A 12,739-nucleotide genomic window follows, 5' to 3' on the forward strand; every position below is an offset into this window, starting at 1 on the left:
GAAGGTGGCCCCTCTTCGGTAGAGGAAGGGGACATACTGTCTTCTGTATGGATAGTGAAGGTGGCCCCTCTTCGGTAGAGGAAGGGGACATACTGTCTTCTCTATGGATAGTGAAGGTGGCCCCTCTTCGGTAGAGGAAGGGGACATACTCTCTTCTCTATGGATAGGGAAGGTGGCCCCTCTTCGGTAGAGAAAGAGACCCTTACTGTCTTCTCTATGGATAGTGAACGTGGCCCCTCTTCGGTACAGAAAGAGACCCTTACTGTCTTCTCTATGGATAGTGAAGGTGGCCCCTCTTCGGTAGAGGAAGGGGACATACTGTCTTCTGTATGGATAGTGAAGGTGGCCCCTCTTCGGTAGAGGAAGGGGACATACTGTCTTCTCTATGGATAGTGAAGGTGGCCCCTCTTCAGTAGAGGAAGGGGACATACTCTCTTCTCTATGAATAGTGAAGGTGGCCCCTCTTCGGTAGAGAAAGAGACCCTTACTGTCTTCTCTATGGATAGTGAACGTGGCCACTCTTCGGTAGAGGAAGGGACCCTTACTGTCCTTTCTCTGGATAGTGAAGATGGCCCTCTTCAGTAAAGGAAGGGATCCTTACTGTCTTCCCTATGGATAGTGAAGGTGGCCCCTCTTCAGTAGAGAAAGAGACCCTTACTGTCTTCTCTATGGATAGTGAAGGTGGCCCCTCTTCGGTAGAGGAAGGGGACATACTGTCTTCTCTATGGATAGTGAAGGTGGCCCCTCTTCGGTAGAGGAAGGGGACATACTGTCTTCTCTATGGATAGTGAAGGTGGCCCCTCTTCGGTAGAGGAAGGGGACATACTGTCTTCTCTATGGATAGTGAAGGTGGCCCCTCTTCGGTAGAGAAATAGACCCTTACTGTCTTCTCTATGGATAGTGAACGTGGCCCCTCTTCGGTAGAGGAAGGGACCCTTACTGTCCTTTCTCTGTATAGTGAAGGTGGCCCCTCTTCGGTAGAGGAAGGGGCCCATACTGTGTTCTCTATGGATAGTGAAGGTGGCCCCTCTTCGGTAGAGGAAGGGACCCTTACTGTCTTCTCTATGGATAGCGAAGGTGGCCCCTCTTCGGTAGAGGAAGGGGACATACTGTCTTCTCTATGGATAGTGAAGGTGGCCCCTCTTCGGTAGAGTAAGGGGACATGCTGTCTTCTCTATGGATAGTGAAGGTGGCCCCTCTTCGGTAGAGGAAGGGACCCTTACTGTCTTCTCTATGGATAGCGAAGGTGGCCCCTCTTCGGTAGAGGAAGGGGACATACTGTCTTCTCTATGGATAGTGAAGGTGGCCCCTCTTCGGTAGAGGAAGGGGACATACTGTCTTCTCTATGGATAGTGAAGGTGGCCCCTCTTCGGTAGAGAAAGAGACCCTTACTGTCTTCTCTAAGGATAGTGAATGTGGCCCCTCTACGGTAGAGGAAGGGACCCTTACTGTCCTTTCTCTGGATAGTGAAGGTGGCCCCTCTTCAGTAAAGGAAGGGGCCCATACTGTCTTCTCTATGGATAGTGAAGGTGGCCCCTCTTCAGTAAAGGAAGAGACCCTTACTGTCTTCTCTATGGATAGTGAACGTGGCCCCTCTTCGGTAGAGGAAGGGGACATACTGTCTTCTCTATGGATAGTGAAGGTGGCCCCTCTTCGGTAGAGAAATAGACCCTTACTGTCTTCTCCATGGATAGTGAAGGTGGCCCTTCTTCGGTAGAGGAAGGGGACATACTGTCTTCTGTATGGATAGTGAAGGTGGCCCCTCTTCGGTAGAGGAAGGGGACATACTGTCTTCTCTATGGATAGTGAAGGTGGCCCCTCTTCAGTAGAGGAAGGGGACATACTCTCTTCCCTATGAATAGTGAAGGTGGCCCCTCTTCGGTAGAGAAAGAGACCCTTACTGTCTTCTCTATGGATAGTGAACGTGGCCACTCTTCGGTAGAGGAAGGGACCCTTACTGTCCTTTCTCTTGATAGTGAAGATGGCCCTCTTCAGTAAAGGAAGGGATCCTTACTGTCTTCCCTATGGATAGTGAAGGTGGCCCCTCTTCAGTAGAGAAAGAGACCCTTACTGTCTTCTCTATGGATAGTGAAGGGGGCCCCTCTTCGGTAGAGGAAGGGGACATACTGTCTTCTCTATGGATAGTGAAGGTGGCCCCTCTTCGGTAGAGAAAGGGGACATACTGTCTTCTCTATGGATAGTGAAGGTGGCCCCTCTTCGATAGAGGAAGGGGACATACTGTCTTCTCTATGGATAGTGAAGGTGGCCCCTCTTCGGTAGAGGAAGGGGACATACTGTCTTCTCTATGGATAGTGAAGGTGGCCCCTCTTCGGTAGAGGAAGGGGACATACTGTCTTCTCTATGGATAGTGAAGGTGGCCCCTCTTCGGTAGAGAAATAGACCCTTACTGTCTTCTCTATGGATAGTGAAGGTGGCCCCTCTTCGGTAGAGGAAGGGGCCCATACTGTGTTCTCTATGAATAGTGAAGGTGGCCCCTCTTCGGTAGAGGAAGGGACCCTTACTGTCTTCTCTATGGATAGCGAAGGTGGCCCCTCTTCGGTAGAGGAAGGGGACATACTGTCTTCTCTATGGATAGTGAAGGTGGCCCCTCTTCGGTAGAGTAAGGGGACATGCTGTCTTCTCTATGGATAGTGAAGGTGGCCCCTCTTCGGTAGAGGAAGGGACCCTTACTGTCTTCTCTATGGATAGCGAAGGTGGCCCCTCTTCGGTAGAGGAAGGGGACATACTGTCTTCTCTATGGATAGTGAAGGTGGCCCCTCTTCGGTAGAGGAAGGGGACATACTGTCTTCTCTATGGATAGTGAAGGTGGCCCCTCTTCGGTAGAGGAAGGGGACATACTGTCTTCTCTATGGATAGTGAAGGTGGCCCCTCTTCGGTAGAGGAAGGGGCCCATACTGTCTTCTCTATGGATAGTGAAGGTGGCCAATCTTCAGTAAAGGAAGAGACCCTTACTGTCTTCTCTATGGATAGTGAATGTGGCCCCTCTTCGGTAGAGGAAGGGGACATCCTGTCTTCCCTATGGATAGTGAAGGTGGCCCCTCTTCGGTAGAGGAAGGGGACATACTGTCTTCTCTATGGATAGTGAAGGTGGCCCCTCTTCGGTAGAGGAAGGGACCCTTACTGTCTTCTCTATGGATAGCGAAGGTGGCCCCTCTTCGGTAGAGAAAGGCCGCGTACACACGCGCGGACTGTTCGCCCAACTTTGTCCGGGCTTTCAGCGGACAGTTTCAGCAGACAGTTGGACGGACAAGGTTTTTCGGAAATTCCGTAAAACTGGCCGCTGAAACCTTGTTTCAGCGAACAGTCCGCTCGTGTGTAGGCTTGTTCGTCAAACAAAGTTGCGCGCATGCTCAGAAAGGATTTTCACGCCGAAAGCTATAATGCAGTGTATAGGACGTCGTATTTTTCGTCCCGTCGTACGTGCCGTTCACGTCATCGCGCACGGTTTCAGCAAACTGTTCGTCCGTCGTGTGTGGCCATGTCCGTCCATGCTAAGTTTGAGCGGACTGTTTGCCGAAACTGTTGGACGGACAAAGTTGGGCGAACAGTCCGCGCGTGTGTACGCGGCCAAAGAGACCCTTACTGTCTTCTCTATGGATAGAGAAGGTGGCCCCTCTTCGGTAGAGGAAGAGGACATACTGTCTTCTCTATGGATAGTGAAGGTGGCCCCTCTTCGGTAGAGGAAGGGGACATACTTTTTTTCTGTATGGATAGTGAAGGTGGCCCCTGTTCGGTAGAGGAAGGGGACATACTGTCTTCTCTATGGATAGTGAAGGTGGCCCCTCTTCGATAGAGAAAGAAACCCTTACTGTCTTCTCTATGGATAGTGAAGGTGGCCCCTCTTCGGTAGAGGAAGGGACCCTTACTGTCCTTTCTCTGGATAGTGAAGGTGGCCTCTCTTCGGTAGAGGAAGGGGCCCATACTGTCTTCTCTATGGATAGTGAAGGTGGCCCCTCTTCGGTAGAGGAAGGGACCCTTACTGTCTTCTCTATGGATAGCGAAGGTGGCCCCTCTTCGGTAGAGGAAGGGGACATACTGTCTTCTCTATGGATAGTGAAGGTGGCACCTCTTCGGTAGAGGAAGGGACCCTTACTGTCTTCTCTATGGATAGTGAAGGTGGCCCCTCTTCAGTAGAGGAAGGGACCCTTACTGTCCTTTCTCTGGATAGTGAAGGTGGCCACTCTTCGGTAGAGGAAGGGACCCTTACTGTCCTTTCTCTGGATAGTGAAGGTGGCCCCTCTTCGGTAGAGGAAGGGGCCCATACTGTCTACTCTATGGATAGTGAAGGTGGCCACTCTTCGGTAGAGGAAGGGACCCTTACTGTCTTCTCTATGGATAGTGAAGGTGGCCCCTCTTCAGTAAAGGACAAGACCCTTACTGTCTTCTCTATGGATAGTGAACGTGGCCCTTCTTCAGTAAAGGAAGGGACCCTTACTGTCTTCTCTCTGGATAGTGAAGGTGGCCCCTCTTCGGTAGAGGAAGGGGCCCATACTGTCTTCTCTATGGATAGTGAAGGTGGCCCCTCTTCCGTAAAGGAAGGAACCCTTACTGTCTTCTCTATGGAGAGCGAAGGTGGCCCATCTTGGGTAGAGGAAGGGACCCTTACTGTCTTCTCTATGGATAGTGAAGATGGTCCCTCTTCGGTAGAGGAAGGGATCCTTACTGTCTTTTCTATGGATAGTGAAGGTGGCCCCTCTTCAGTAGAGAAAGGGGCCCATACTGTCTTCTCTATGGATAGTGAAGGGGGCTCCTCTTCGGTAGAGGAAGGGGCCCATGCTGTCTTCTCTAAGGATAGTGAAGGTGGCCCCTCTTTGGTTCAGGTAGGAACCCTTACTGTCCTCTCTATGGCTAGTGAAGGTGGCCCCTTTTCAGTAAAGGAAGGGACCCTTATTGTCTTCTGTATGGATAGTAAAGGTGGCCCCTCTTCAGTAGAGGAAGGGGCCCATACTGTCATCTTTATGGTTAGTAAAGGCAGCCCCTCACCAGCACAGGTAGGAGGCCCATACTGCCTCTTTTACGGGTTGTGAAAGGGACCCATGCTGTCTCCTCTATGGGTAGTGAAAGGGGCCCATCACCAGTACAAGAAGGGGCCCATGCTGTTGTACTATCACAATGAGAGAGGCCCCTCACCAGTACAGGAAGGAGTCCATACCATCTCCTCTTTGGGTAGTGAAGGTGGCTCCTCTTTGATACTGGAAGTGGCCCATACTGTCCCATCTATGGAAAGTGAAGGTGGCCCCTCAATAGTACAGGAAGGGGCCCATACCATCTCCTCTTTGGGTAATGAAGGTGACCCCTCTTTGGTACAGGAAGGGGCACATACTGTCTCCTCTATGGGTAGTGAAAAGGGCTCCTCTTTGTTACAGGAAGAGGCCAATACCCTCTTCTCTATGGTTTGTAAAAGGTGGCTCCTCACAGTACAGGAAGGGGCACATACTACCCCCTCTATGAATAATGAAAGGGGCACCTCACCAGTACAAGAAAGTGAGGATAATACTGAGGATATAGATTTATGAGTCAATTTCACTGTATATTCGGCTGGACAGATGAATAAATAGGAAGCACGCGAGGCTTCCTGCTCATTCACAAACTAAAGCAAAATGGGGAATGGACACAGGAGTGATTGGTATTGATGACTCACTGTGTTCATTCAGGAATGGAAGGGGCCGGTAAATTACATATTTACCGGCCCCTTTCCCCCGCTTTCCATCCTTAACCATCCCCCTTGTGTGCCCGCAGCAGCTAACGGCAGGAGAGAAGAGAAGCTGGCAGGGGGGAAAGGTGCACACAGGGGCCCCGGACAGCCTATGGAAGGGGTGCATGTGCTAGAAGGAATACCCCTGCAGTGCAGCCAGACAGAGAAAGAAGAGAAGGTGGCAGTGCTCCTAGGGGAAGCAGAAGAGGATTGGTGTCTGCAATAATACAGTACAGCTGAATCTCCTGCTCAGCAGATTCCTGGGCTACCCTTTTAACTGATGGGGTCCAGGCCCAGTACAGGAGAGCTGGCTGTACTGCCTTATCAATGGCCCTGGACGGGGGACATCTAGGTAAGTGTGATTCTTCAAAAAAAATTCAATACTTTTCTTTTAATTTTGTTCCATTTGTTATGTTATGATTCTGAGATTCTGATAGATCCACCTCCATCCAACCCAAAAGAGTACACAGGTAATCACCTCAAATAACAAATTAAAACAAATATAGCCAATCTTCCAAAATAGTTTCCGCAATACAAACTGATTCAGAAGAATGAATATACAAAATGAGTCCAAATATACAAAACGATATCTGAAAACAAATCATAATGATTGTGATTAAACAAAATTATTAATGTAAAGCGGGAGTAAACCCACTGACATTTTTTTTTCTTTTTTTCAGACCTGCAAGGGAAAAGGCATAATGAGCTAGTATGCACCGCATACTAGCTCATTATAAAATACCTTAGAACGAGGCCCCAACATCTCACCCGATACACGCCGAGGGAGCTGACATGTTCCCTCGGCGTGTCTTCCGGGTATCGCGGCTCCGGCAATGTGAGTGGCCAGAGCAGCGATATCATCACTCCCACGTATGAGCGCAAGAGATTTCTTTCCAGCAGGATCCGGAGTCTACCGGGCTTCCAGCCCAGAATCCCCTGTGCGCATGCGCCGCTGCAGTCAGCGGCTCATTGCAAGGGGAATATCTCCTAAACTGTACAGGTTTAGGAGATATTTTTTTACCTACAGGTAAGCCTTTTTATAGGCTTACCTGTAGGTAAAAGTAAAAAAAAAAAACTATACAACCACTTTAACAAAACAAATTTATTGAGCACATCTCTTTTTTTACATATTTATGTTGGTCCAGCTTGGATCAACGTATGTACATATATAGTATACCTATGAGATCCCTCTAGAAGCTGGAAATCAGTGTAGTAGTTACCACTACTCTAGTGATCCCCACTACCTTCCAGGTCCCATGCTGAGTGGCTGCCTTGCTGCATTGTGAACACAGGAGGTCGGCTGCTTTAAGGCTGGGTTCACATCTATGCAAATTGAATGCAGGGTTTTCATGTCTTTTGGTCTGTTTCAGGTCGGAATTCAGCCCAAAATTTGACCTGAAATTGGACCTGAAACTGTGAATGGAGACGCATCGGACTGCTGTGAGCCCGAGTGTGCTGCGGTGTGAACCCAGCCTCAGAGAAAGCTTTGCATCTTCTCAGCGAGTGCAAGGCATTCATTCATTGGAAAAGGTTGGGTGGTGACGTTAAAGTGGTTGTAAACCCTTACAGAACACTTTGACCTACAGGTAAGCCTAGATCAAGGCTTACCTTTAGGTCCAAGAAATATCTCCTAAACCTACACGGTTTAGGAGATATTTGCAAATGACAGGCACCGCTGTCTATGGCACATGCACCATAGACAGCGGTGCGCAGGCGCACTAAGCATGCCACTGCTAACGGGAATCATGCCATTAGTGGCGGCTCCTGTGCGCATGCGCGGGGTGATGTCATTGTGACTCCGGCCAGTCACAGCGCTGGAGCCGCGATACTCGGATGTCACTCCGGGTATCATGGCGGCGTCAGAGGAGGACGATTCGGGGCTTCCATCTCAGGTAAGTTATTCATAATGAGCTAGTATGCTATGCATTCTTGCTCATTATGCCTTTGCCTTGCAGGGTCTATTTTTATTTTTATTAAGGCTTTACTTCCTCTTTAAAGCTTATGATTAACCACTTCCTGCCCGCTGTATAGTAAAATAACGGCGAGCAGGATGCACTCTGGGACAATGTCATACGATGGCGCCCCAGAACCACCACTCTTGCGCACCCATGGGAGGTGCGGAGCACTGTGGTGTCATTTGCAGCCTTGTCATGCAGCCTTGTCCATCATTGCAGCCTTGTCAGTGTAATTTGCAGCCTTGTCATGCAGCCTGCAGCCTGTCCATCATTGCAGCCTTGTCCATTGTTGTACCCTTGTCAGTGTAATTTTCAGCCTTGTCAGTTTTACTTGCAGCTTTTATTTTTAAAAATGACACCGCCGAGATGCAGAGCTGGGTGTCTTGTGTATCTCGGCGGCACTCAGTAGTTCTCGGCCACCTTCGGCCGTTCACGTTGGCTTTCGGCTAACGAGAAGGGCCGAAGGTGGCGGAAATCCGACGAGAACGGGCAAAAGACGCCGAGAAGGGCCGAAGGCGGCTGAAAGCCACCCAGAGGCTCCAAAATGGTGGAGGATCGGCGTTTAACACGCACCCACGATTTTCCCCTGATTTTAAGGGGAAAAAGTGCATGTTATAGGCCGATAAATATGGTATATATATATATATATATATATATATATATATATATAATGTTTGGGGGTTCTAAGTGATTTTATAGCAAAAAAAAATAGATTTTTACATGTAGGAGAGAAGTGTCAGAATTAGACCGAATGGGAAGTGGTTAAGAAACAGGTTATTGATCAGGTATACACTTTTTTCAGGCAGATGTCACTGAGTTCACAGGCCTTCCTAAAAATACATTGAAAAACATAGGCAGGGAAAGATAGGTTATTGGTAAGGCCATGGTCTTCTAAGGTTAATGTCAATGAGTTCATGGTCCTTCCTAAAATAAATTGAAATACATAGGGAAGGAAAGAAAGATTGTCGGGCAGGCTGCTGGCTTGTATGGCCAATGTCATTGGGTTCAAAGCCTTCCTAAAATAAATTGAAATATATCCCATAGAGCTTATGAAGCACTTCAGTTTACTTTGTAGGACTTTTTGTAAGTGTTTTTCTACTTTTATGGAGGTGATATTTCTGCTAAATATAATTTATACAGACTCTGGATGGTGTGTGATGGATTATTATATAAATTTTAATTTGCTGCATTAATTACTTTGTAATTGATATCTGTTCCCATGTTTATCTAGTGCCAATGCATTGTGCAAATAGTAGGAGGAAACCTGGATACCTTGAGGGGAATTTCACAAACTGTTTACCGTGGTTGAATCATTGAATTACCTTTAAGGTCTCAGGGAACTCCTGATAAGTTATTATATCTCAAGCCCACCATTAGAACGGTGAATAGGTTGCAGATTTAATAATGGATACAAAAATATTTGTGTCAAATACATGGTATTTGAAACCCAGGACAGGTCATTTTTGTTACCATTCCTCTGTTCTAGAGAACATAATTCATGAAATGAAGACCATAATTCATGAAAGGTAATAATAATGAAATAATAAAGACCACCATAAAAGGAACAGGGACAATAAGAACTTTGTTTTTTCCTGACATTGGCAGCCGAAGTAAAGGGCACTTTCTTACATTTGTGGACAGTGTAGTTCTCCAAAGCATTGGTTGTCAGTGCACCCTTACATTGATTTTCAGTGTTAAATGCACCCCCCCCCCCCCCGTGAAGGTGGTCAGTGCAAAAGTGCCTCCTTATATTGGGGTTCAGAGGGCAATGGAGTCCTTACATTGGCAGTCAGTGTAGAAGGATCTTCTGGGGCCATTTTACATTGGTGGTCTATGGAAAAGTGCCTTCTTATAATCGTTATTAGTGTTGAAGGGCCTAATTACACTGACTGTCGGTGTAGAAGGACCTACTTACATTAGTTGTCAGTGTAAAAGGCCCCTTCTTATGCTGGTGTTCCATGGAAAAGTGCCTCCTTATCTTGGCAGTCATTGGAGAAAGGACTTCCTACACTTGTGGCCAGCGTAGAAGGGTCCACTTATTACATTGCTGGTCATGGTAGATGGGCACCCTTTCATTGGTGGAAAGTGAAACTTTATAATGGTTGTCAGTGTTAAAGTGACCTCTTACATGATGGACAGTGTATAAGGGTTCCTTACATTAGTGGTCTGTGGAAACAAGCCTCCATATATTGATGGTCAGTGCAAAAGGACCCATTACATTATTGGTCACTAGAAATATGCCTCCTTATTGTGCCTCCTTATAATGATGTTCAATATAGAAGCACCCCCTTACATTGGTGGGCCAGTAACAACCACTCCCCATATTGCTTTTATTGAACTGTAATCACTTTTACTTACGTATGTCGGTTTTTATCAATTAAAACCCACTATTTTGACCTGCACTATTGGAGCCCAATTTTTTCTTCTCTTTCCATGTTCTGTGGATGAAAGTTTTTTTGGGTCCCTTTATTGGGTATGTGTTACCTTCTTAAGGGGTACTCCATACTTATCCACTGGTCCTCTTTGGATTTCTCGCTGATACCTTTGGCTGCTTGATCCATCTACACGACTGGATATCAACATTGGATTGATTGTAAGCTGTCCATCGATTTCCTTAGCGGCTAACATCATTAGGAGATCAGCGGGGCGCACCCCTAATTCTCCAGGATTCCTGTGACCGTCTGGTCCATCTTCCAATTGGGATAATCCATGCTTGATTGACCTGTTGTTGCTGACAGTTGGGTCCAACAGTTTCGGTAAGCGTGTATAAGTCATACCATTTTTTGGAAAGAAGTTTCCATGTGATGGTCCATACGACTTTATGACATCTTTACCATGATATTCTTCAACCTCCATGATGGACATTTTCATTTTATTTGTTTCACTTGTGGACTTATAATATATTCTTTCCCAACTGTTTCACCACCTTACCTTGTAGGGTGCACATTATTTAGTGATTTATATATATTTCACTGGTTTGATTATTTAGCGCTACACTTCCACCTCCATTACTTTCTGAATTTTTCTCACATTCATGTGTAGCTGCTTACCTTTTTGTTTATTTTTTGGGTAAGCGCAATTGTTTTCTTTATCCACGGTTGTCAGCGCTGAAGGGCCTCCTTACACTGGTGGTCAAGGGAAAGGTGACCCTTTACGTTGGTGGTCATTGAAGAAGGGGCCCTTATATTGGTGGTCACTGAAAATGTACCTTTGTATATTGGTGTATAATGTAGAAGGTCATTGTAGACGGGTACCCTTACAATAGTTGTTAATGGAAATTGCCCCTTATAGTGGATGTCATTGTTGAAGGGCCCCTTACACTAATGGAGAGTGTAACATTACCTCTTATATTGGTGGCCATTGGAGAAAGCACACCTTACATTAGTTGTCTGTGAAAACGTGCCTCTATACTGTATATTGATAATCAGTGCAGAAGGACCCCTTACATTAGTGGTCACTGGAAATGTGCCTCCTTTTATTGGTGTTCAATGCAGAAGAGCCCCCTTACATGGAAAATGCATCCTTTAGTTTCAGTGTTTAAGGGCCTCCTTACACTAGTGGTCAAAGGAAAGGTGACCCCATTCCTCCTTACATTGGTGGTCATGGTCGATGGTCATCCTTGTTGCAATGGAAAGTGCCCCTTATGTTGATGGACATTGGAGAAAGGACCCCTTACATTGGTGGTCAGTGAAGGAGGGGCTCTTACATTGGTGGTCACTGGAAATGTGCCTTTGTATGATGGTGTATGAAGCATGGTGTATGAAGCATGACTCCATGTATTGCTGGTCAGTGTAGAAGGGCTCTTTCTATTGGTGGTCATTGCAAATGTGCCTTCTTTTATTGGTGGCCAATGTAGAAGGTTTCATTATAATTGAAATCCTACCAAATTTCGAGTCAAATCAAAAAAGTACAGATTCCTTTCCTAAACCATGGCCAATTTTACATCATAGGAGGGAAAGAATTCCTTTCATCTCCAACAGCTACAAAACTGTTGCGCTTAGAATTTCTACACCCTCACTGCTCATCCATCATCAATATTCAGTCACATGACCCAAGCTGGGATGGTGAAGAATGGCGATTTTTAGGGGGGCGGTAAGATAATAAGTAAACTTCTTCCTCCATACTAAAACAATTTCGCAGTTTCTTTTTTTTAACTCATTTTATTGATCTCAAACAATTGTAAAATAAATTACGAGCTTGTAAACACCTAGTACCTATTCTATTTAGAGTACAAAGGTTGTATATACTGAGAATCATCAAAATGAAATAAAAGAATATAACCTTTAACAGTCACAGTTAATTATTAGTACATAAAGTATGTGTACTTTCATTGTTAAAAATATATGAAGGGTAACATGGTCTGGTATGTGGACCAAATCAACTGAATGATTTACCTTTTGTTTACTTCCTTGCTTTTGACAAAGCGTATGCATAATAATGAACTTAAATTACACAATTCTATCTCTCTTTTTATTCATCCAAAAATTATTTTTGCTTTGCGGCTGCCCCTTGGCATTGAGTGTTTCTGCTACATTGAGTAGGGCCACCAAAGCAGCCCTGACTAGTCGAGGTATGGCTTCCATTAGACCTCTGAAGATGTGCTGTTGTATTTGGCGCCAAGCCGTCAGTAGAAGATCCTTTAAGTCCTGTAAGTTGCAAGGTGGGGCCTCCATATATTGGACTTGTTTTTCCAGCACATCCAACAGTTGCTCAGTTGGATTGAGATCTGGAGAATCTGGAAGCCGAACTAACACCTCTAAGGCTTCATGTAAACTACAGCTCCCATGTATCAGTGTACATATAGGCTTTTACCACAGTTTAGGAACTGCTGCAGTTAGAGGTACTTCAAACTACCTAAACCTCCCTCTCCTGAACATGAAAGAATCGCGTTTAGGATAGGAAGGTTTTGATCGCCGGCTGCTGGGAAAACACAAACCGCGGCAAAACCGTGCCATAATTAGCATTTTCCCATTGCCGGTGGTCAAAGTAGGCTGTGCGTACATGAAGCCTTAAGCCGGCCATAGTTCAGCAGGAGCCAGCCGAGATTCTAACCATCTGTGGGCAGGCT

This window comes from Lithobates pipiens, unplaced genomic scaffold (assembly GCF_037356315.1).
Source record: "Lithobates pipiens isolate NorthernLeopardFrog02 unplaced genomic scaffold, aLitPip1_a1.2 Scaffold_25, whole genome shotgun sequence".
NCBI classification, from domain to species: domain Eukaryota; kingdom Metazoa; phylum Chordata; class Amphibia; order Anura; family Ranidae; genus Lithobates; species Lithobates pipiens.